The sequence below is a fragment of the Ursus arctos genome, unplaced genomic scaffold, assembly GCF_023065955.2.
Source record: "Ursus arctos isolate Adak ecotype North America unplaced genomic scaffold, UrsArc2.0 scaffold_4, whole genome shotgun sequence".
In the NCBI taxonomy this organism is placed as follows: domain Eukaryota; kingdom Metazoa; phylum Chordata; class Mammalia; order Carnivora; family Ursidae; genus Ursus; species Ursus arctos.
Window position 1 is genome coordinate 49380034 of NW_026623056.1, and position 23893 is coordinate 49403926.

General features: G+C 39.5%; 1 protein-coding gene across 1 annotated transcript in view; it reads right to left on the reverse strand.

The window, feature by feature from the left end:
- The window catches only part of TMEM45A (transmembrane protein 45A), a 70268-nt gene extending 58413 nt beyond the window's left edge, over positions 1–11855 (reverse strand). Inside the window, exon 1 of the mRNA XM_026492168.4 lies at positions 11513–11855. The gene's annotated coding sequence lies outside the window, so the exon portion shown is untranslated. The remainder of the gene's footprint in view (positions 1–11512) is intronic.
- Between the last annotated feature and the right edge of the window lie 12038 nt (positions 11856–23893).

Sequence of the window (23893 nt, forward strand, 5' to 3'; positions counted from 1 at the left end):
GGATTAGGCCCACCCATGACTCTGTTTCCCTTACTTGGGCCAACGTACCAAGCCAACTAGCTCACACCCAGTCCTACCCAAGGGCATCTATGAAGACTCAGAAAACTCAGGAATGAATATTCACATTCATGCTGCTGGTTTCAGCATTTGGACCCACGACTAATAAGAATATTTCTTGGTTCTTGCTTTAAAAATAAGACCCACTGGAGTGTGTGTAGAATGCACCTGTGAAATTGAAATTGTGCTATCAAGAGCCCACAAAACAAAGTAAAAAAAGGAGATTTAGAAAAAAAAAAAAGAAAACACTTGTTTTCAAAGGATGGAAGTACCATATGTTGCCAAGACTTGACTCACTTTTTAACTCCAGGCTCTAAATTAGTACAGAAATTATTCTAGAAAGGGAAAAGATCCTCTGAAAATCTCCTATTAAAGGAGATTAAACATTAAATCAATAAAGACAAGAGAAATGAGTAGCAGTTTCACTAGGCGCTCATCTGGATACATAAATTTGGAGGAAAGTGATGAAACAGGCCCTTGATTTTACTTTCTCACCCTTGTTACACCTGAGTGACCCTGAAAGCTGAGAGGGAGAACCAACTATATGATTTGTAGGGCCCAGAGCAAAAGGAAAATGCAGAGTTCCTTGTTTATAAATTGCTGAAAATTTCAAAATAGTGGCAACAGAGCATTAGCACAAGCATGGGGCCCTTCTAAAACGGGAACACAGTACAACTACACAGGTTGCACACCCACAAAGCGGGCCCTCCAGAGAACCTGTCCTCCGAGTGATGGAAAGAGACCTGAGAGAAACTGTGGCTGAATTACATGCTTTCAGGCATCATTCCTCCTGGATGAAGTGTCCTAGGAAGCTCAAAGATCCCAAGAAGGGTTATTCCATTCTGGTATTGCTTGGAGAGGAAAAGAGCAATTTCTCCTGTAAGATGTAATTCTTAACTGGACTTGTGCAAATATGTCTGTTTCCTTGGGAGATTCGTAAGCTTTCTACCCCTGTAACCGTTTTTTTGTTTTTGTTTTTTTTAATTTAAGATTGACTGAGCTCAATTAACCTAACCAACTGGATTGATCTGGAAAGATAAATCTTACAGGAGTGGACCCAGTAAGAAATCTGAGTGCTTGCTGACAGAAAATTTCCTATAATTTTGGTTAAAGAAGAGATTATTCTGTCAAGTTGGAAGAGTCCTCTTTGGTCATCCGCTTAGTAATGGTTGAATTTTATAAGAACTAATTACAAAAAATATAAGACTCAACTCTATGGCTAAGGGAGTAAATTAGTCTTCAAGCAAACTTCCAACAAAATTTTTGAGAAGACTGGTTCAGTCATTTTTTTTTCTCTGTCTGCTTCTTAACTAGTCTTAAGTTTACCTTTATTCTTGCGTTTTTAGTCAATATGGACTCAGAACTGCCCTTGATGAATTCCTTCTCAAATCATACCCACAGGAAAAAGACAAAAAGACAAACTTTGGTTTGGGGATGGTGGAGGAGAGGATATTTCTAAACATCAGTTGTTAACTGAAACATGGAAAAGCAAAGTGACGATGTGCCGAACAAGGAAGGAAAGAAGATGCCCTTCGAGCCCAGGCTTTCCTGAAAATTTACTTTTTCAGGACTTACCCAGTTCCTCATTAACAACAGTCCATTTCCAAATCTAGCAAGATGCTTTATGATTCAGCACAAGCAATGACTGATAATGTACCAAAAGGAAAATTCAGAAGCTTAAGTGGGCTCAGTAAGTCCAAGCTGTTTTCCATAAAATGTAGGACTGTGCTCTTTGAAAGTAGGAGTGGGTGCTTTTTCAGTGATAGCCCCAATCTTTTTTTTAAATTATTTTTTTTAATTGAGTGTAGTCAACACACAATGTTACATTAGCTTCTGGTGTACAGCCAGTTACTTGACAAGTTTAGACATTATGCTATGCTCACCGCAAGTGTAGCTACCATCTGTCACCATACAGCACTATTACAATATCATTGACTAGATTCCCTGTGCTGTGCCTTTTATTCCCATGACTTATTTATTCCTTAACTGCAAGCCTGTATCTTCCACTCCCCTTCACCCATTTTGCCCCCTCCCCCACCTCACCCCTTAGGCAACCATCAGGTTGTTCTCTCTATTTACAGGTCTGACTATGCTTTTTGTTTGTTTATTCTCTTCTGGAAAACTCAACTCCCATCATAGAAACGATCAGAATGTCACCACCTATCAGGGTGCAGAACCAGTTTCAATCCACTCACCCCACCCTCTCTTACTCATTACCACCATGAAACATAAATAATTAAAAATAATGTCAAAAGCAAAACCAACAACACTTATCACAATTAATAAGACAACAATTAGATATTATCAAGTTTTTTACACATTTCTCTCCAGAAACCATAATCTTTGTCCTGAATTGCATCTTCCTGGTAGACTAATAGCCCCTAATATGCCCAGGAGTACAGAAGGCAGTCCTGAGCTCATCATCAGTCCTGATAGAGGCGGAAGGCTCTCATCCATGCTCTCTTAATCTTGCCTGCATCTCTCTCTCTCTCTCTCTCTCTCTCTCTCTCTCTCAGTGGAAAACACAAGAGAAACAGAACCCCCTTCAAACAATGCTGATTTGGAGGAAATTAAAGTGATAAATAGACTCCATCTATCATCTAGTGTGGCTGTTCTTACTGCTGTTATTATTATTATTAAATACTGCAAATGAATCATTTCTGCTATGAGAACCATCACAGTGACATGGGAATACTGACCAGCATCTATCCCTACATCCCAATAAAGTTTTTTAAGACTTCTGACTGAAAGCTTCCTTTCAACGTGAAAAAGTGACTTTAGTACTTCTCCTTTAAAAGACAAACTGACTTCTGGTTTTCCCAAAGACTGAGCATTTAGTCCCTATCCTCCAAAGAAAGTAAAATCTCTATCAAATGATAGTCATAATATCTTGTTGTCATCTTGAGGAGGAGTTTCCCAATAATTGATCTGGGCTACAACATGTTAAAAAACAGTTTCCCAGCATCTGAGAAATGGTTATAGGTTGTATGAAGAACAGCAGTATAGCTGCACAGACAAAATGGGAAGGAATGACAAGGTGCTCAGCACCAGCCAAACTAAGAAAACTCATTTATTCTATAAACTGGTCAAGTCACTAAGCTGTACACCTGAAACTAATGTAACATTGTGCATCAACTATACTCAAATTTTTTTTAAAAAAGGAAAACTTATTTTAAAAAGTTATACTTATCTCTGCAAAGCACCTATGCAGAGATATCCAGAGGTTGGGCTGTCAGACTGGACTTCAAGGAAGCACTGGAGCAGAGAAACAGAGAAAATGTCCAGTTCTCAGAGGGAGAAGAGACAGCCCAGGCTCAAAGCTGGGACTAAGGTATGAACCTCCAGAGCTTTAAACCCAAGGCTGACTCCAGGGCATCCTTCTCTGACCCAGCCTCATACCTCTAGTAATGAAATCAAGCCCTGCCTCTTCAACTTCAGTCACAGTCCCAACTGGACTTTGCTGAATTCCCTCCCCATGTTGGGTTTCAAAGGCTTCTGGTTCTAGACTCAGGCTTAGTCAAGCCCCTTAGACCTGTCGCGGATCTTGGCAGCCCTGCTTTGACCCTTGTTGCTCTCCATAAGGCCTTTGATTCTGAGTCATCCATTAGCCTCAACAAATTATCCTCACCTCACCCCCCCACCCATTGCCCCCCTACTCCTAGCTCCAACACTTAGGATGCATGATGCATTTGGCCAGTATTACTCTTAGCTGAGTTTACCTCACCATAATCCAATGGGGAGGTTGGAGTTCTCAAACACAGAAAAAACACAGAACTCAGAAGTCAAGGTAAAATCAACACAGACCATGGTTTGGCAAACTCTGGCTTATTATGTACAAAATGTTACCATAGTGAAGACCTCAACTGTTTGACTTCTTAATAGTACAAATACGTGCATGTAGGTACACCTCCAGGACAGTCCGGCATAGTGTGTTTATTTCCATTTTAAACATAACTGCTTCACTATTTTAGGGTGCCAGACATTGTGAATTTTACCTTGCTGGGCACTGGGTATATTTTTATTCCCATAAGAATTACTTTTTATCCTACAATTCCACTTCTAGGTTTATATCCAAAAGAAATGAAAGCAGAAACCCCAACAGATGATTGTACACCGATGTTCACAGCAGCACTATTCACAATAATTAAAAGATGGTGTATTAGTTAAGGTTCTCCATAGAAATAGAACCAATAGGATATCTACCTATATTTACACATCTATATGTCTATATCTACTATCTATCTATAGCTAAAACTATAGATATATAATATATATAGAGAGAGACTTATTTTAGAAATTAGCTAATGTGATTATGGAGGCTGGCAAGTTCAAAATCTTCAGGATAAGCCAGCAGGCTAGAAACTCAGGGAAGAGATGATGCTGCAGTTTAAGTCCAGAGGCAGTCTGCCAGCAAATTTCTCTCTTGTCAAAGGGAGGTCAGTCTTTTTCCATAAAGGCCTTCAACTGATTAGATGAGGCCCATCCACATAATGGAGACCTATCTGCTTTACTCAAGTCTTCTGATTTAAATGTTAATATCATCTAAAAAATACCTTCTCAGAAACATCTAGAATGAGCCTCGCCTTATTTGGTTAGAGTGGCCTAGCCAAGTTGACACAAAAAATTAGCCATCACAGATGGAAACAACCCAAATGTCCTTCAATAAATGAATGGATAAACAAAATGTGATATACACATACAATGGAATATTATTCAACCTTAAAAATACATGCTGTAATGTGGATGAACCTTGAAGACATTATGCTAAGTGAAATAAGCCAGTCATCAAAGGAAAAATATTGTATAATTCCACTTATATGAGGTACATAGAGTAATCAAATTCCTAGAGCCAGTACGATGGTGGTTGCCAGTCAGGGAGGGTAACAGTTACTGTTGAATGACTATGGAGTTTCATTTTGGTGAAAAAGTTCTGGAGATGGATAGTTGTGATTGCTGCACAACAATGTGAATGTATTTAATGCCATTGAACTACATACTTATAAATGGTTAAAATGGCAAATCTTATGTTATACTTTTTACCACAATAAACAATAAATTGCTTGTATGTATAGATTTTACTATGAGCCAGATACTATGCTAAACTCTTTATATGGATTTTTCTCATTTAAGGACCATTGCTATTCTCCTCTTTATAATAATAAATACAATATAATAAAGCCTCTTAGAGAAAGTGACTTATTCACGGTACACTAGAAAGAAGCAGATCTGGGATTGAACCCTCACAGTCTGACTCCAAAGTCTATGTGCTCAGTCACAGTGCTATACTGAAAAGACTGACTACATTAACATAATGAAGTAGAAAGGAAATTAAAATATTTTTCAAATACTATTTTAGAGTTGATACAAGACTTAAAGAGGGGCTCCTAGGTGGCTCAGTCATTAGGCGTCTGCCTTCGTCTCAAGGCGTGATCCAGGGGTTCTGGGATCGAGCCCCTCATCGGGCTCCCTGCTCCCCTGGCAGGGAGCCTGCTTCTTCTTCTCCCACTCCCCCTGCTTGTGTTCCCTCTCTCGCTGGCTGGCTCTCTCTCTCTGTCAAATAAATAAATAAAATCTTAAAAAAAAAAAGACTTAAAGAATATAAAAGAATTAAAGAATGAAGTACCAAAAAGATGTCAAATCCAGACTAGGTATAAATAATAATGGAACACCTAAAATAACCCTGCATCAACCTTCATCATGAGAAGTTCTTATCCCAAAACCATAGCATCTCCAGGAATAAGACAATAAACTTTGATGTCCAAGAAATAGAAGTAGAATATTTACCTGACACCTGCCCCATTTTCCCACAAGCCTTGGAACATTTCAGTTTCTCTATTTTTTTTTAAATAAATATGTTGTGGTTCCAAATCACAATATTTTCAATGATGAAAAACAGAGCTTTTCCACCATTTTAATGAATAAGATAAGGTTGTCCACTCTTACTACTTTTATTCAACATAGTACCAGAAAGTCCTAGTCACAGCAATCAGACAAGAAAAAGAAATAAAAGGCATCCAAATTGGTAAATAAGTAAAACTTTCCCTATGTATAGATGACATGATACTATATAGAGAAAACCCTAAAGACACCACCAAGTAAATCACTAGAATTTATAAAGGAATTCAGTAACGTTGCATAATACAAAATTAATATACAGAAACCTGCTGCATTTCTATATACTGAATGAAGCAGCAGAAATAAAAATTAAGAAAATGATTCCATTTATAATTTCACTAAAAAGAATAAAATAACTAGGAATAAACTTAACCAAAGAGGTGAATGATCTGTACTCCAAAATATCAAACACGGCTGAAAGAAACTGAAGAAGACACAAACATATTTAATGCAATTTCTATCAAAATACCAACAGCAGGGGCACCTGGGTGGCTCAGTCAGTTAAGCATCTGCCTTCAGCTCAGGTCATGATCCCAGGGTCCTGAGATAGAGCCCCACATCAGGCTCCTTGCTCAGTGGGAAGGCTGCTTCCCCTCTGCCGCTCCCCCCTGCTTGTGCTCTCTCTCTCTCTCTCTCTAATAAATAAATGAATGAATAAATAAATAAATAAAATCTTTAAAAAATATATACCAACAGCATTTTTCACAGAACTAGAACAAATAATGCTAAAATTTGTATAGGACTTTGAATAGCCAAAGAAATCTTGAAAAAGAGGAACAAAGGTGGAGTTATGATAACCCCAGATTTCAAATCATATGACAAAGCTGTAGTATTCAAAACAGTATGGTACTGATGTAAAAACAGATACAGAGATCTACAGAACAGAATAGAAAGCCCAAAAATAAATCCACGCTCTTATGGTCAGTTAATCTATGACAAAGGAGGCAAGAATATAAAATGGGGAAAGATGGTCTTCAATAAATGATGTTGGGAAAACTGGAGAGCTACATGTAAAGAATGAAACAGGATGACTTTCATACACCATACACAAAATTAAACTAAAAACATATTAAAGACCTAAATGTGGGACCTGAAACCATAAAGCTCTCAGAAGAAAACATAGGCAGTAATTTCTTTGACATCGGCCATAGAAACATTTTTCTGGATCTGTCTCCTAACGCAAGGGAAACAAAAGCAAAATTAAACTATTGGGACTACACCAAAATAAAAAGATTTTACACAATGAAGGAAACTATGAACAAAACGACAAAGCAACCTACTGAATGGGAGAAGATATTTGCAAATAATATATCTAATGAGGAGTTAATATCCAAAATAAATGAAGAGTTTATACAACTCAACCCCCCCCCAAAAAATAATCCAATTAAAAAATGGGCAGAGGACCTAAATAGACATTTTTTTCTGAAGAAGACAGATGCTGAACATCACTAATCATCAGGGAAACGAAAATTGAAACCACAATAAGATATCACCTCCACCTGTCAGAAAGGCTAGAATCAAAAAGCCAAGAAACAGCAAGTGTTGGCAAGGATGTGGAGAAAAAGGAAACCTCCACAGTATTTCCAGCCACTGTGGAAAACAGTATAGAGGTTCCTCAAAAAATTAAAAATAAAATTACCACATGATCCAGTAATTTTGCTATTGGGTATTTACACAAAACAAGTGAAAATACTAACTCAAATATATATCCCTATGTTATTGCAGCATTATTTACAATAGCCAAATTATGGAAGCAACTCAAGTGTTCTTTGATAGATGAATAAATAAAGATGTGGTATATATACACAATGGAAAATTACTCAGCCATAAAGAGAAGAACGAAATCTTGCCATTTGCACCAACATGGATGGACCCAGAGGGTATAATGCCAAGTGAAATAAGTCAAACTAAGAAAGACAAATACTATATAATTTCACTCATATGTGGAATTTAAGAAACAAAACAAATAAACAAAATAAAAAGAGTCAAACAAAAGAGTAGACTCTTAAATATGGAAAACAAATTGGTGGTTGCCTGAAGGGACATGAATGAGGGAGGGGTGAAATAGATTAACAGAACTAAGAGTACACTTACTGTAATTAGCACTGAGTGATGTATAGAATTGTTGTATTATTTTACAACTGAAACTAATATAATACTGTATGTGAATTATATTTCAATTAAAAAAAATTGTGGTCCCATTTATATTTTCAGATTATATTTAGATCTATACCTGTGAGTAGATCCTTACAGAAGGACTGAAAGGACACAGACCAAACAAGTAACAAAGGCTCTTTGGGGGAGAGTAGGAGAATGAGAAGAAAGCAGGTAAATAAAGGTGAAACCATTGCTTCTGACTCTTAAACACTTTCAGTTGTTCAAAAAGGATAATCAGTGGGGCGCCTGGTTGGTTTAGTTTTTAAGCGTCTGCCTTTGGATCAGGTCATGATCCCAGGGTCCTGGGATTGAGCCCCCCATCGGGCTTCCTGCTCAGCGGGAAGCCTGCTTCTCCCTCTCCCACTCCCCCTGCTTGTATTCCTTCTCTTGCTGTGTCTCTCTCTGTCAAATAAATAAAATCTTTAAAAAAAAAAAAAAGAAAAGGATAATCATTCAGCTGATATTTACCAAATGTCTACTATACGTTCAGGTATTATGGTGGGTTTTGTTCAAACAAGATGAAGAGACAAAGTGCTTGCCTGCAACGAGCCCCATCTAATAAACAAATAAAATGTCTTCTGTCGCCACACACAGCACATCCCATAGACATGACTCATGGTTATATTCTGAACGCTCTAGGGAAATTTTACCAACTCAATTCTTAATTCTTCCCTCCCCCTCCAATGAGCCTACTTCTGTGGAGTTCTTGACTATCATCATGACAAGCAAGAGTAGAGTGTACCTAATGGTTAAGGCTTGGGCTCTGGGTGTGCGTCTGCCATTTGTTCACTGTGTGACCTTGGGCAAGTCTCTTAATTTGCCTGTGCCTCTCTCTCCTCAGTCAATACATACCAACCCTCCCAGGGTTTAGCTCATGAGCTAAAATATGTTAAGCACTCATAATAATGTTTGCCACGTATTAAGTGGTCAGGAAATGTTAGCCATAGATGTATCAAAGAGCCATCTGCAAGCAACAGACTGTCCCAGAGAGGAGGAGAGAAGAAAAACAAGATCATCCAAGGGAGCTGGAACCTTAGAGATAATTTTACAGATGACAGCACAAAGAAGGGCATAAGGGCTCCATGTCTTGCCTGAGGTCACACAGGTGGTCAGCAATAGTGCCAGGGCCAGAACTCAGGTTCTCTCTGCCCCAGCACAATGCCCTCAAGGAAGAGAAAACAGGAGAGCTCCGACCTGACTCTCCACTTAGGTATACATTACAGGTCTTATCTACTTTCATAAGTGTAAACTACAAAGTTACAAGTACTAATACGTGAATAGATCATTCTCTCCGCAGGGCGAGAACGAGCTACTCTGCAGACGCAGTGTGTGTATGGGAGGAGGGCAGAGTTGGAACAATCACATCCATGTCAAAGACTTTAGGGCAAGGCCTATTTCTAAAAAGTATCAGAGATAATAGCCCAGAATATCAGACCACTTCAGCAGAGCTCCCAGACAGACACTACAGAGTCTAAAAAATATGGCCCAGGCTTACTGCTCAGTCCTACCCACACAACCTGCAGGCCCTGAAGGGAGGTCATAGAAGTAGTGGAGTGAATGGGAGTATATGCTGGGCAAGAGGTGGAGACTGGACCCTAGAAAGAGATTGTTCCAGAAACACCTCCACCATATAACTGTTGCCATTTCAGCTCACCATCCCCCACCCATCTACATCCCAAGCCTCCCCATCGCCACCAGGCTTTCCATACCATCCTCTCCCACCTCTCCCACCCTTCCAACCCTTCCACCGATGCACCTCTCACAGATTATTCTGCATCACAACCCATTGTCCCCAAGATAGATCTACAGTTTCCAGCCTCTGTGCTTTGCCCACGTTTTCCGTTTTTCCTAGAATGCCTGCCACCTGCTGTTCCATGATCCCCTTCCTCTCAACCAAACCTGTTTGGCAAAATCCTTTCCCAGAAAACCAACCCTTCTATGAATCCATCCTACAATAAGAAGACCTTTTTCCATTCTCTGCACTCTTAGAAACTTCTAGCTCTTTCTCTGGAACCTGATAAATTCTACTCTCCTCTCTAGAAGCTCTCCTTTACAGCCTTATACAGTGCAACATTAGCAAGAGGTCAGTACTCAGTAAATGCTAGTTGATAATTTGGAGGTCAGAATGGTGGCTAGGAAACTGACATATAGAAGAGGAAGCCAAGAAGGAAGGAAATGAAAAGTGAGTACAACAGTAAGGCTTACTATGTGCCAAAACCATTGTTTAACCCATGTTATCTCACTTAGTCTGCAAGACAACCCATGAGGTAGGTGCTGTTAATATCTCCACATTACAAAGGAGGAAACTGAGGCACAGATGGTCTAAGTAACTGACCCAAGGTTCAAACAGCGGGATTGTAAATTGAACCAGGCCAATGGGCTCTTTCTATTGTTTTTCTGCGACACAGTTCTTCTAACCTTGCATCCGTGAAAACTACTTCAACTGTTCCATCCACCGTTTGCACTACTGCTCTGATTCAACAACACTCTGCAACTTGCAATTATGGCACCAAATCTCCACTTATTGCTTTCTGAGCCAGAAATTACACACCAATTCTGTCCAGATCTGCCATGACAGTAAATAATATATGACAAAGTCTCAAAATCCAAAACATTGCTTAAACAAAATTATAGACGTTTTGAATGGAATGGGCCTCAGGCCATACACCTAGCTCAATATTTGCCATCATTTCCCTTTCTAAATCCTGAAGTATGTGCCACAATTATCTGCAAGTATACACATCTATCACTCTAAATATTACTTTGATAGAATTATGCGATTAACATACAATTTTAACGTTATCAATGCACACAATTGTCTGTCACATATTTAATGTGCTTTTTAACAGTCATAAAGGAATGTGACCTCCCACTATGGACAGGAGAAGATATATTTGGGTTACAACCACATTCACATGTAAGTGAAACAGAGTTACCTATAGAATTCAAACTGTAAGTTAATATTAAACATCCTATTAACACAAGCAAAAGTTTTGTTAATTCAGAATAAGTCTGGTAACTTTCTCAATCTTCTATCCAAACAGTCAGGGAAGGGGAGGTGGATAAAGATTTCAGCTTTACAAATGTATATTTTGTTCCCACAGAAAGAAAACAGGAAAATAAAGTTTTCAGTAGATTCAACTTTGAGGTTTGGAGAGGCTTGACAGGATACCAGTTAAATTTCTGTTCCCAGGAAATTTTTAAATAACACACACGTAACCAAAAAATTAAATTAAAACGTTAGCAAAGCAGAAGGGAAGGAAGCCGGGGGTCTGTGCAGTTTGTGGCAGCGAGCGATATTTTCAACTCTCTGATGAAAAGCAGATAATGAGAACAGCAAAAAGACACAGGAGAGAGATCACAGCGGGAGAAATAAGATACCCAGCACGTCTCCAAAACTTACCCAACTTGGTCTGTTTACTCAACACTATTTTTCTCACTTTGCCAGTTTTAAATCAGACAGCGGCTGGGCTTTTGTTGTTGCTGTTTCTGTTCTTTTGATCCCAGAGCCCCATGAAAATTAAACTGTGTGTTGGGTGGGATCTGGCCCCGTCTCAATTAGCGGGAGGAAAAGTTTTAAGCTTGGATCCTCGGTTGCTTCTTTGGGAATATGAATAATAATAAGTGGCTAGCCGGAGAGAACGTGGGGGACGTGCCCAGCTGACGTCGGGCCCGCGAAGGGGCCGCACAGTTCCTCAGCGCAGCTGTCCAGATGTGCTTCCATCTGGTTCCCCCGCGGGGCACGAACCTCAGCGGGCGGACTACCCGAAGCTCTAGCTCATTGGCTGCCGCAACTCCTCGCTTGCCTCCTATTGGTCAGCCAGTCCGCCACTCTCGCGGGTTTCGGCCCGCCCCCGCCCGCCGGGCTAGCTCGCTCCATCCTCGAAAGGAACCTGGAAGTGCAGCGCGGGCGCTGATGTGGCACTTAGAAGCGGCAACAGGCCCGGGAGGGGCCCGGGATCGAGAGGGGGTCCTGCACACCCAGGATTTACCAATGCCCTGGTCCCCGTTATACCCATGCTTTTAGGCCGTTAGGCTGGTTTGTTTAAACACAATGACTGGAGTCTGTTCTTGGGATGAAATTAAGGCACGCCAGAGTTGGCTTAAATCCCCTGCATTTCCGAGTGGAAGAGACTGGGGCCCCGAGATGCCCACGCCCCCAAAGGCGTTCAGGCCACGCCTGAGGACTTCACTCTTGCCGCTTTCTCTGGGGAGCAAATAATAAAATTCAAGAGCCTGTTTCTTGGGGACAGTATTCTTTTGTTGGGGAAAAAAATTTAATGAATCCTTCATTGAAGTCATTATTAACCGGGAAGGTGGCTGTTTCTGCCGAGAAGCCCACTGTTGGTTACAGGAATGCTTTGGAAGACTTGGTTGGCTTGGAGTTTTTTGACGGGTGTTGGTAGTTGTAGAAAAATGGGAAATGTTGCTTTATTCTGTGAGAATTTAGACAGAACTGCACCAAACGATACTTTGATCCTGGGGAAATCATTGAGGGGTTGACTGGTTGGTTGATTAGTTGGGGTGCAATTGCAATTACAATGTAAGGATATGATAGAAATGTGACCTCACTGAAATACTAAGATGCCAAGAGCAACACTCATTTGGGCCACACACCATGAAATGTTCCAGGCCTTGTACTAAACTGCTTTACCCACATTATCATATATAATTCTTACAACCGTCTTATGAAGTCGATACTATAACTATCTCCATTTTCAGATGAGGCCACCAAGATGCAGAGAAGCGTATTCTAGCACGCTACCAAGGTCTCCAGATTATGTTTGTGGTACTGTATCACGGGTACTTACCAAATGATCTTACCTGTCATTTGCCAGAAACGGATGGGTCAGAATGTATTGAATGCAATGCCTCTACCTTCTGATGTCCAAAGTTTCACTACACAGATGATGTCCTCATGGTTGTTATATTTGTTACCTATTGCTATGTAACAGATTACCACAAATTTAGGAGCCTGAAATACCACACATTTATTATTGCACAGTTCCTAAGGGTCAGAAGCCAGGCATGGCTTAATTGGATCTTCTGCTTAGAGTCTCACAAGGTTGCAATCAAGATGTCTGACGGGCTGCATTCTCATCTGAAGGTTCAACTAGAAAAGAATCTGCTTCTGAGCTCCCTTAGGCTGTCAGCAGCATTCATTTCTTTACGCTATAGGACTGAGTTCCCAGTTTCTTTCTGGATGTCTGCTAGCAGCTGCTCTTACTTCCTAGAGTCTAGCTCTGCAGTTCTTAAAATCCAGGAGGTGACGATCATGGGGGACCACCTTAGAATCTGTCTGACACAGTAGGCTAATCCCACGCCTTAGTCTAGGTAGCTCTGATTACAATATAATCACACCTCCACAAACCCTCCAAAAATTTAGGGCCCTGCTCACCAAGTAAAAAAATACATGAGTGGATTAACACTATTCAATCCCTCTGGGAGTCATGGAAGCCCACAGACGAGATCTGGCCAATGAAATTAATCATGAGCATTTGTAATCTGATGATGGTGCACCTTTTATCTAAAAAGCTACTCAACAATGGGCTGATGGTCAAGGTATATATGATCGACCTTCCACACTCATTACCACTGACAAACATCTGATATTATTAACCATTGGAACAGTTTCCTCAAAAATTGATTTAAAAAAAAGATTCCTGGGAAATTCTACTTGTAAGAAAATGGAGTAGACAAAGTTTTCCCTATTTCCCCTGCTGATACAACTAAAAATCCTGACTTAATATGAGGAACACCCTGTTTTATCATCCTTTGCTTTGTTGTGCTTCTCAGATATTGTATTTTTTTTTTCAAATTGAAGTTGTGGCGATCCTGTGTTGAATAAGTCTAGTGGTGCCATTTGTTTTCAAACAGCATTTGCTCATTCTGTGTCTTCATGTCACATTTTGGTAATTCTCACAATATTTCAAACTTTTTCATTATTATTATATTTGTTATGATGATCTGTGATCAGTGATTATGACTTGCCAAAAGCTCAGATGATAGCATTTTTTAACAACAAAGGACATTTTAATTAAGGTATGTATGTCATTTTTTTAGACATAATGTTATTGCACACTTAATAGACTATAGTATAGTGTAACTATAACTTTTATATGCACTGGGAAACCAAAAATTTCATTTGACTAATTTTACTGCAATTTTCACTTTATTGCAGTGGTCTGGAACCGAACCAGCAATATCTCCAACACAAGGAACGACATGATGATGAGTTCCCTGGGTTTTCTTTCTGTCTCACTGGCCCAGACTTGGAAAACTACAGACAAATTTGCCTCGTGAACATAGATACAAAAATCCTTAACAAAATATTAGCAAATAGAATGCAGCAATATACAAAAATAACTAATAGTACACCATGACCAAGTGGGTTTTTTTCCTCAAGGATGGAAGGTTCCTTTAATATTCAATCAGGGTAATCCATGATATTAACAGCCTAAAGAAGAAAAATCACACACATTTCAGTCAATACAGAACAAACATGTCACAAAATTCAGTACCATAAAAATGCTCAGAAAAAGAGAGGGGGGAATGTCCACAGTTTGTCCCACAAAAAAACCTATAGCTAATATTACACTTACCGCAAAAGACTAGATGTTTTTCATATATATGTTGTAACTTTATTTCTATAACATCCTTTTCAATGACAAAATTATAAAAAGGGAGAACAGCTTCATGATTGTCAGAGGTTAAGGAAATTGGAGGTGGGGGTGGGGAGGGAAATGAGTATGGCTATTAAAGGCAACAGTCAGGGATCCTGTGGTGATGGGTATGTTCTGTAGCTTGACTGTATCCATGGCATATTGTGCTATAATTTTGCAAAATGTTACCATTGAGGAAAACTGCAAGTGGTACATGAGCTTTCTCTGTGTTATTTCTTACAATTGTATGTACATCTACAATTATCACAAAGTAAAAAGCTTAATGAAAAAAATATTTTTGTCTTTATCTCCCTCACCTCCTCCTGGTCAAACTAGTAAAGCAGTTTGGTCACTGAGCAAAAATGCAACTCTCTCCAGAAAGGGATAATACTCTCTCAGCTACTTCCTGAGTCATGTTCTGGTTGGAAGGAGTGGAGGGTGACTCAGAAGTATTTTGAAAATTCAGAAGGCTGCCCCGGCCATTCTTGGGCACAGTGTTTCATTCTTGTCTCCATAGCAACACTAGGTCATCTAGGTTGGTACACCTTCCAGGTGCAGGCTGACCAAAAGAGGGTCTAGAGCATTGAAATTTCATTCTGGTTCAGCTGCCTGCCTTCTCTTGTTGGATTGACATGGTCCTAGATCATAAGGCTAATGAACACTTGGTTGAGTACATTGCTCACCGAGCCTCCCATGCAGGCCCAACTGGAGGACATAAGGGCTCTCTGTAAGTTTATTAAGATGTGTTTGTCCTTCTTGCCCCTGACCCTCTAGACAAAAGATGTGAAAATGAAGAGGGTATGATTAGGAAAGAGGTGAGGTTATAGCTGCTGGAAGGAACACACTGATTTTGTAGAGCTAAAGGGAGAGCAAGGAAGGACACCAACCCTTGGAAGGACACCAGAAACCCTGGGACATAGGGAGGAGTGGATGGGAACATTAATCATACATGGTCTTTCAGAACTGCCCCGGAGGGCTTTCTCCCCAAGGAAAATGCCATGATGCAATGCTTCTGAACTGTTGCAAGCATCTTAGATGACACAGTGGGTATGTCATTCCCTGTCAGACAGCTCTGACAACTATTTAATGGCTGTTCCCCTTAACCTTACCATAAAGTCTGTTGGAAACAAAGGATGACTCCAGCTCCTACACATTCCCTGATAACACCTGTCAACACTTCTGAATACTATCTTCATCCCCATTCTCAGTCATCCCATGAGCTAGTGACATAGACAAACAGGACAGGTTGTACTGACTACCCTCGGGTAGTCTTTCCAAAAACAGGGACTAGCTTCAACTCTCCCTAAGGTTACCAGCTAGCCAGGAGGCCACGTTGGAGGCACTGTCAATCTATGTCCCCATCCCACACTGACGCAGACTCCCCTGAATTGATACTTTTCAGGAATTATCAACAACCCTGGTCTTTCCAAGGACACCATGTGCATCCCCAAGAGTGTATTTCTTGAAGTGAAGGCCAGGCACTAACTTACCTCCCTTCTCAAAACACAGTGAGTTGCACCTTAGTGATTGTCACAAGAGACTTGTAAGTGTTTAAACAAACACCACCAGCAGATCATGTAACTCTCGGACCAAGGAGAAGATCTCTCAAAACTGAGACTATCCTTAGTTACTTGAAGACGCTTCCCAAAGGGATAAATGACTCATTACTTATGTGGAACTTGCTGGAATCTTCTTCTACAATGGGAGTCATCCAATTAGAAAAATAAGTCCAAAATTTACCTTATTCTAGCTGAAGTGATCTTGTTCCTCAAAGGCACTCAGATCAAGATGATTGAGGATGATAGACTGTCTTCATAACTATATCCTCGGAGTCTCACTTCTCGGTCAGGGCTCTGGTTTTAGCACAGGAGACATATCAAGGCTACCGACTCAGTTTCCTTTGCAGGTCTGCTGAGTTTTCTACTAAATCTTGGGCTTGATTTTCATCACCACATATTGATCCCTGCAAGTGATGAAGGTCTCTTTAAACACCACCTTTGAGGGCTCCCTGCTTTTCAGCCTAGATTAAGTTCATAGTCTGTTGAACTGAGACTGTCATTCTCTTCTTTGAGGCTTTCGAGGAAACTAACAAGAGGCTGTCAACTCTATAATTCATCTAATCTAATCTAATATTGTTCAAGTGCTGACCCTATGGTATAATCTAGTATTTCCTGTTCCACTTATACTTCATCCCAATGCATGAAAAGTAAGAATCTAACTGTGATGGTAGACCATGCCAGAGATTATCCCTGCCCCTTCTCCACAGTGATGGGACCCTTGCTGTCATCTCACCAGTAAGTGATCCAATTCTAGAGGCCCATCCTAATTATCAGGGTTCCAGTACTATTTCCAGTAATATGTCTTAGTTTGGGTCTCCCCCAGACCCCCAAAAAAATCAGAACCTAGGAAAAGAATTTGGATGCAGGTAGTTTACTTGCTATGTGATCTCAGGAAGCAGGAGCAGGGGAGAAGAGAGTGAAGTGTCCAACTCTTGGTATCGGCTCAGGTCATGATCTCAGGGTTGTGAGATTGAGCCCTGCATCGGGCTTATGTTCAGCGTGGAGTCTGCTTGGGATTCTTTCTCTCCCTCTCCCCCTGCCCCTCCTCTGTCTCTCTCTCTGTCTCTAAAATAAAATAAATCAATCTTTTTAAAAAAGTAAATGGATTAACATTGTGGTACCTCTATATAACGGAATACTACTCAGCAATAATCAACTTGGATGAATCTCAAAACAATTGGGCAGAGTGAAAGAAGTCAGACAAAAAAAAAATTCATTCTGTGTAATTTCACTTATATAAGTTTCTAGAAAATGCAAGTTAATGTTTAGTGACAGAAAGTAAATAGATATGGGGCCGGGTGTGAGGGTTATGGGGAAAAGAAAGGGAGAGCTTACAAAAGGGCACAAGTGTGTACATGTGTCAATATTTATCAAATGGTACATTTTATGTATATTTAACAATAAAAAAAGAAAAAACATTAAGTTGTACAGTTTAAACTGGCATAATCGTATGCCAATTACACCTTTATAAGGCTGTTTTAAAATGGTATTTTTAAATAAAATAATGCTATACAAAATAACATTCTGCAAAAGTACTTTATCCCACAATTATTATTTTTTAAGAATAGATTCCTATAAGGAAATTTAATAGGTCAAATAGCAATGATATTTTTAATGTTCTTGAGACACAAATTACTTGCAAGAAAGGTTAAACAAATCATTACTTTTAACACCACATCTCACCCTCCCCAAGCTCTGAGAATTAATTTTTCAAAACATTTGCAAATTTGATCGTTTTAAATGACCTCTTATTTTCATTTACATTTTTATTACTATGGATGCCACATTTTAAACAGAAAATTGACAAACTAGAGAGGTTCAAGGGAAGGCATTTAGCGTGAGGGGGTTGTGGAACTCAGGTTTTCCGTGTGGGATGAGGAATGGCACAGGAATGTTTGCCTGAGGAAACCCCAAGGGACCAAAGACGCAAAGAAAGGCATGAGCTCTCCCCTCTCGGAACTGTAGTGGTAGCTTTCAGGAAGAGAACTAGACCCATTTCCTACTAGAGGAAAAGAAAAAGATCAAGTCCTGTATGGCCGGAGCTCATCCCAAAGGGAGATTGTAGGTTGGGATGAGGAAAGACTTTTTCTTTCCTTTTTTTTTTTTTTTTTTTTTTTTTGGTGGGGGGGGGGCGGCAGGGGCGGGGTAAGACGGTGAACAATGCCAACCACATGAGCTTTAACACAAGGAAACAGGCTGCCTTCCCAGCCCCGGCAATCATCAAGAAAAGCCTGGAACATACCTGGCAGACTCATTACAAAGGGGGTTCTTGACTCAAGTAGGAACTTGGATGAGATAGTCAGATCAGACGATCTTTATTTTTTCTCCACTTTTATTGACATGTAAACAGCATACGTCACTGGGTAAGTTTCAGATGTACAGCATAAATGTTTGACTTGCATATATTGCAAAATGATTACCACAAAAAGTTTAGCTAATATCCACCATCTCATATCGATACAATTAAAAAGAAATGGAAAAAATTTTCTTTCTCCTTGTAAGGAATACTTTTAGGATTTATTCCCTTAGCAGCTTTCATGTATATCATACAGCAGTGGTAACTATAATCATCATGGTGTGCGTTCCATCCCTAGTACTTATTTATCATCTTTAAAAGTCCTCTTATTTTCTTTCTCTCATTCCTCCTCCTCTGCTTTTTGTTTTTGTTGTTGGTTTTTTTTTTTTTTCCTATTTGCTTTTGCACTTCCTTGGAAATAGTGACTTGTCATTATCTATGTTTGCAAATTGAGGGGTGAGAAATAAAGCCACTTGTTTATAAGAACATTGTGAGAAGACTTTAAATACATATTAACTAATCACAGGTGATGGATGTATTTCAGAGATGAGAAGAGAGATTCCTGAGAAAGTATTTGGCTGGTTCCATAATCATATTAAAATGGCTCAGGACCAGCACAACATTATTATTACCTCTTAATGAATGACTAACCAGTGCCCATCCCAAACAGAAAATCCAAACAGACACAATAGTCATTATGAAAACTTCATTAGTTTGCACTTATCCCTCCACCAAAACACTTGAAGGCAATTTACATAATAGCAATGAAAATATGTGCTGTGAAGAAAGATGTATCATGCACTGAGGAAGGAGGAAGTGGAAGGGAAGGAGGTAAGAAGAGTTTCAGACAATGTCTTCATTAAAGTCTAAAAGCAGCTGGATCGGGTGATCGATGCCATGCTAAAAGGTTTTGATTTAATTCTGTAAACAATGAGGAGCTGCCAAGGTCTTCAAGCTAGAAACTGACACGATCATCTGTTTTTAAGAGTTATTTCTGAGGAAGTGATGATTTTTGTTTACTATCTGTCTTCCTCACTGGAACGTGAGCTCCTGGAAAACAAGTAGTTCCATGTTTTGCTCACTGGTGTACCCCCAGCAGAGCACCGGCAGTCAAAATTTTTTTGTTGAATGAACAAATGAGTCCTAGCAATTAGTAGGCAAGGGAGAGACTCAGAGATTGTGAGCCAAGGCAAGGTGTGACTACACTTTGGGGTTTAAGCCACTCAAGAGCTGCTGGGCATACATGCATGCATAAGCTGGGGGACAGAGGCTGGGTAGAATAGGTTTCACAGTTCGCTACAGCTTTTGGTTTGGTTGGGCATTTATTGAGATACAGTTGACTTATAATGTGTTAGTTTCAAGTGTGCAACATAATGATTCAGTATCTGTATATATTGGGAAATGATCACCATAATAAGTCTCATTAACATCCATCATCATACGTAGTTACAATTTTTTTCTTGTGATGAAAACTCTTAAGATCTATTCTTTAGCAACTTTCAAATATGAAATACAACATTGCTGACTATAGTCACCATGCTATACATTATATGCCCATGACTTATTTATTTTATAATTGGAAGTTTGTATCTTTTGACTACCCTCACCCACTTTGCCCCTCCCCCCCCCCCACGTCTAGCAACTACCAATCTGGTCTTTGTATGTGTGAGTTTAGGGACTTGGGGGGGGGGGTGTTTTTTAAGACTCCATATATAAATAAGATCATATGGTTTTTGTCTTCCTCTGTCTGACTTATCTCACTTAGCATAACCCCTCAAGACCCACTCATGTTGTCGCAAATGGCAAGATTTCCTTCTTTTTATGGCTAAATAATGCTCCATCGTGGATAGATAATGATAGATTAGATAGATAGATAGATAGATGATAAATAGATAGATAGATAGATAGATAGATAGATAGATAGATAGATATCACATCTGTTTTATCCATTCATTCATCCATTGGTGGACATGAGTTGTTTCTATGTCTTGGCTATTGCAAAATAATGTTTCAATATACATCTTTTCAAGTTAGTGTTTTCATTTCCTTCTCATAAATACCCAGGAGTGGAACTGCCGCATCATATGGTAGTTCTATTTTTCATTTTTTGAGTCATCTCCATACTGTTTTCCATAGTGGCTGCACCAATTTGCATTCCCATCAACAATGCACAAGGGTTCCTGTTCACTATTGTTTTTTGCCTCACACCCCATATGTGCAGATGGGGCAGAACTGTGCTCAACCAATTAATGTGGTAACTGGCTGCAAAGCTATAGCGGAAATTCAGCTCAAACAGAAGTATATAATCCAAGGTTGAAGTAGGGTGTTTAAAACGCCAAAGACAGAGAAAATTAGAATTTACAATCGCCCCCCTTCACCAGTTTAAAAGTTCCCATTGTACCAAGTGCAAATCATCTGCACAGTATTTTAAGCCCTCTCTTACCGTTTGCACCCCATAGATACAACCAATGTCTCACCTTCCTTCATATATATGTACCTTTAGATATGTTCTAAATCATAAAAATTACCCACTATTTATTTTTTTTTAAAGATTTTATCCATTTATTTGACAGAGAGAGAGACAGCCAGCAAGAGAGGGAACACAAGCAGGGGGAGTGGGAAAGGAAGAAGCAGGCTCCCAGCCGAAGGCAGACACTTAACAACTGAGCCACCTAGGTGCCCCCCACTATTCATTTTGTTTAATCCAACCTCCAAGAGTTTTGGTAAGAAATGCTACAGTTCTCTATTTGAAAGTAAGGGTAGTGGTTTTGTCTTCAGTCAGACACAGGCTTCTGTGTGTCCCGCATCACTTGTCCAAATGTCAGCTCAAGTCTGCCCCCTAGAGCAGAGTAGACCAGAGTGCCCTGACAGTGATGCTGAACTGTTTTAAGTTCATAGTTCTGACCCTGGGCTTTCCCAGGGGACTGCCATTTTCTATTTTATATGCTTTTGAATTATTTGAAAGTGTGTCAGATATTACCTTTATAAGTAAAAAAAAGTTTCCATTCTAGGGAGGAAATGTTAGCTATAAGAGAGTATAATATATGACAGTGTCTTGCCTAAAATAAGCAGAAATCATTCAAGTTTTCGGGCCCTAGTTGTTTAGAATCATACCTTCAAACTATATACATGTATAGCTGCTATTATGTTATAGACACCTACTGGATTCTGGGAACTCAAAGAAGATGAAGACATGGTTCCTGCCACTAAGAGACTAAGAGTTTACAGTATAATGGCAAGACAAACATGTAATGAAATCATTACATCGTATGATAAAACCTACCTGAATTATACTATACACAGAGGAGAATATGAATGGACAGAGGCATTTTTATTTGGAAAGGGCAGAAGGATGGAAGGAAGGAAGGAAGGAAGGAAGGAAGGAAGGAAGGAAGGAAGGAAAGAAGGAAGGGGAGAGAGAGATATAATAAATTTCGAAATGTTGTAACTCGTTTAGGCCAGTTAACCCAAAATCACACTGTGAATTAATTGAATGTTGATACTTCCTCAATTGAGTAGAACTTAAAAGTAAAGTTAAAGTAATACAAAAAGAAACTTGAGAGTTAGTCCTAGTATAGGTCAGTACAAATATAGTATGAGACATATAGTATATGTAAGTTTAAATATCCTAGTAGCCACATTAAAAAAGGAAAAACCAGATAAAATTAATTTTAATAATATATTTGATTTGACCAAATATATCCAAAATGCTATCATTTTTGTTGGAATGAAGATGAGTTAGGAAGGGCCTGAAATAGGGTAGTGGCAACGAGAATGAAGAGAATTGGATAAATCTAAGTGATATTTAGAGGCAAAATAGGGAGAAGTTGAGGATAATTTGGATGGAGAAGGAGAAGAGAGCAAGATGGCTTCAAACCCAACGAGGTTCTCACGTGACAACTGGTAAATGATGCTACCATTCACTAAGATAAGGAACACAGGAGGAGGGGCAGATTGGGGGCAGACAGTGCAAGAAATCATAGTTTACTTTTTTGTTAAGGAAATAAAGTGTATTTTATTAGGATAACTTTGTATTCCATTAAGGCTATTTCATAGTTCAGCTTCGGCTCTCGAATCCTGCTTCCTTCCCCTCCCTTCCATAAGTGTTTCTCCAAGCACACTCCATAATAAACAAGACACGTGCTGATTTCCTTCTCAGAGTCAGCTTTCCAAGGAACCCAAAGGCTATATCCCTCCTTGTAGAGACGTGGAAACCCAGGCTTAGAGGGATTACCATTATACATCTACTGAGTGAGAGGGCCGATAGGAAACTTTTGAAAGATGTGTTTGAGATGCCCGTGAAACCTGCAGCTACTTCTATGTTCAAGAGCCAATTGTGTATGTGAGTGTGGTGGTCTGGAGAGAAGTCTGCACCACAGGATAGATTTGGGGATCTTCCACTTGTATGTAGCTGATGCTTTGGGAATGTTTGAAATTCCCCAGAGGGAATAAGGGTTGAGAGAAGTGCCCAGGAAGAGCAAGAGGAACACCAGCATTCAAAGGATAAGGCTCCCTCACCAAAAACCAACCAGGAGTGATCAGAGGCCCCAGGAAACCCAAAAGAATATAGGTCACAAGAACCAAAGAAAAAGTTTCAAAAGGGACAGAGTGGAGAGTGGTGTCGGATGCTGCCAGAAAGTAAGTAAATAAGCAGAGGGATATTTTCATAGAATTTGACAGTAAGGAGCTCATGTGTGACTCTCATGAAAACCTTTTCTATAGAGTGTAGACTGCCTCTATCTACCCTATGCCACAGACTGAAAACTGAGAAGGAAATGTAGATAACTCTTCAAGTTTTCTAGGAAAGGGAAGATAGCTAAAATGGTAACTATTGGATATCAAGAATGACACCTTTGGTATAATTTGAGAGAAGGTTTTTAAGATAGAAGGATCTTGAGCATGTTTAAAAGCTATAGGAAAGGAACCATTAAAATTATGCACTAGACTTATTGATTTGAAAGGATGTTAATGTTTTATTGGTAACTGGAATGAGCTCAGGTCTGACAAAAAGTGTTTTATGTGTGTGTGTTTGTATACACACAGATAATACTCGACACAAATGCCAAAGTATTAACCGTGTTTATCCCTGAGAAGGTAGAATAAAAGGTTTTAATTTTTATTCTTTTCCTTTATCTGTGTTTTTTTTTTATTATAGGAAGGTCATTTTATGATATTTTTAAAAAAGGCAATAAGCTGACAACTTCCTTTTCAGACTACCCCCTCCTCTACATGATATGGGCCTGAAAGTGTGTTGAAAATAGACTTCC